Below are 2,500 nucleotides of genomic sequence, written 5' to 3'. Positions count from 1 at the left end.
TGTGTGTGTGTGTGTGTGTGTCTGTCTGTCTGTGTGTGAGTGTCTATATGTCTGTGTGTGTGTGCGTGTGTGTGTGTTTGTGTGGGAGTGTGTGTGTGTGTGTATGAGAGTGTGTGTGTGTGTGTGTCTGTCTGTGTGTGAGTGTGTCTGTCTGTGTGTGTGTGTGTGTGTGTGTGTATGAGAGTGTGTGTGTGTGTGTGTGTCTGTGTGTCTGTCTGTGTGTGAGTGTGTCTGTCTGTGTGTGAGTGTGTCTGTCTGTGTGTCTGTGTGTGTGTGTGTGTTTGTGTGTGTGTGTGTGTGTGTGTGTGTGTGTGTGTGTGTGTGTGTGTCTATCTGTCTGTCTGTGTGTGTGTGAGAGAGAGTGTTTGTGTCCGTGTGTCCGTGTGTCTGTGTGTGTGTGTTTATGTACAGTGTTGGTGCTCTAATCAATGTTGGTCAGTCCAAATTAAATAATCAAATGCCTACTTGTGTATTCTCTTTCATACACAATACAATTATACTATGAAACACTGTATGATACATTGTTGGGACCCTAAAACAGACGCCTGTATGAGAGAAATATTTATCAGTAATGTGAGCTCACTATGCCCCAACCTACTATGACTGATATGCAATATACCTTAAGTACACGGTTAAAAGCATGCTTCAAATACATTTCAATTTAATCGTATTCCTTTTCACAAGCCATTAACACCTAACATCTTAAGTACACTGGTAATAGCATGCTTCAAATACATTTCAATTCAGTTTTATTCATTTTTGTGGAACAATCTATAACTGACACTGTTTCCAGGCACTTTACAAAATCTTTATTCATATTGCCTCCTTTTGTAAAGAGGGTTTTCTAGTGAATATCTTCACTCTCTCAACTGCTGTGGTCACTGTGACAGTTCAGCTCATTGTCCACAGATAGCTGCTTACCATGGCACACGCCTGGCCCTGATCTGGCACAGATTCAACCGAACAAGGCCAAACCAGGGCCAAACCAGGGCCAAACCAGGGCCACCTCAGGGCCAGACCAGGCCCAGAACAGGGCCAGATCAAGGCTGGACTCATTCCAGACTCAGCTGCCTCGGTATGTGGGTCTCCCCTGGCAGACGGCATCATTCTGTCAACCACAGTCGGCTACCGCCCTATCTCTCTCTCTGTCCCTGTATCCCACAGCCCAACAGCCCCAAAGGTCACTGCTATTTATGAACCAGAGATGGGATGGTTCTGGTATAGGGTTATACCGACGCACAGATCAGGATGCACGGCAGGGTACAAACAACCACTTCACTAAAAGCTGGGCGTGTATGACGCATGTATGCATATGCCTATGCCTAAGCTCCGAGACATGTCCACACGCACAGAGAGAGAGAGAGAGAGAGAGAGAGATGTTCTTTAATTTTGTTTTATAAATAGAAAATACTGTCATGAAAATTGACGATATGAAGCTATCAAGGCATTATTAATGTATGCTTTAGAATAATGGTTTGTATGGGTAGAGGGCCATAAGCCTTGACAATTTTTCAACTCTCTATAATATGACTGGGTCATGACCCAGAGAGAACATCACACATTCAAGTATTATGACTGGTGAAGCTTCAGCCTCACGCTTAGTTTAACTGAGCCAAAATTGACTTTTTAATTAAATTAAATTATATCAATTCACTGAAACAAAACCAAGAAATCCAAAACCAATGCTATGATTTGGCATATGTGTGTGTCATGCGATCCACAAGCTTAGGTTGTTTCTTTGGTCTTTTGTTGGAGAGAAGAGTTCACACCTGCCACTAAGCCCAAATAAGCCCCTTGCCTCTTTGATGCCTCAGGACACCGTCTGCACTGCATACACCCAGCCTCCACTTCTGCAGCACGCACACACACACACACACACACACACACACACCACACACACACACACACACACACACACACACACACACACACACACACACACACACACACACACACACACACACACACACACACACACACACACACACACACACAGGGATCAGATGTTTCTCAGTAGTGCTGCCAGCATAAGCCCAGTCAGTCCCACTATGGTTGCCTACTCCCTATCTGTCCGGTTGGTGGGAACATCTGGAACCTTCTGTCTTCTGTATGATACACACACTCACTCTCACCCTCTTCAATTTGATACAGAGAAGGCCTTCTCTCTCGCTCTCTCTATCTCTGTCTGTCTGTCTGTCTGTCTGACAGTGTTCCCTCATACACATACACACACACTCTCTCTCCTCTCTCTCTCTCTCTCTCTCTCTCTCTCTCTCTCTCTTTCTCTGGCTCCTCTCCCTGTGTCTCTGTATCAAATATCTTAATTCACCAATGAGCACTAACTAGCACCACTGAACACTAGTCTCTCTCAAACGATGTGAAGTAAGGACTTTCAAACTTAGCATTCAGAAACCCCCCAAAACATCGCACTGAATTGGTTTCAACTCCTGATCCCAATGGATCTTGTAGGGATTACTGGAATCCTATTGGAATTTAGACG

The 2,500-nt window shown here is 44.6% G+C and overlaps 1 protein-coding gene across 1 annotated transcript in view; it reads right to left on the bottom strand.

Annotated features, from left to right (window-relative positions):
- Nucleotides 1-2,500, bottom strand: part of hhla2a.1 (HERV-H LTR-associating 2a, tandem duplicate 1) — a 10,980-nt gene that overhangs the window by 6,398 nt on the left and 2,082 nt on the right.

This window comes from Sprattus sprattus (assembly GCF_963457725.1).
Source record: "Sprattus sprattus genome assembly, chromosome: 1".
Classification (NCBI taxonomy): domain Eukaryota; kingdom Metazoa; phylum Chordata; class Actinopteri; order Clupeiformes; family Clupeidae; genus Sprattus; species Sprattus sprattus.
This window is presented reverse-complemented; position numbering and strand designations above follow the sequence as displayed.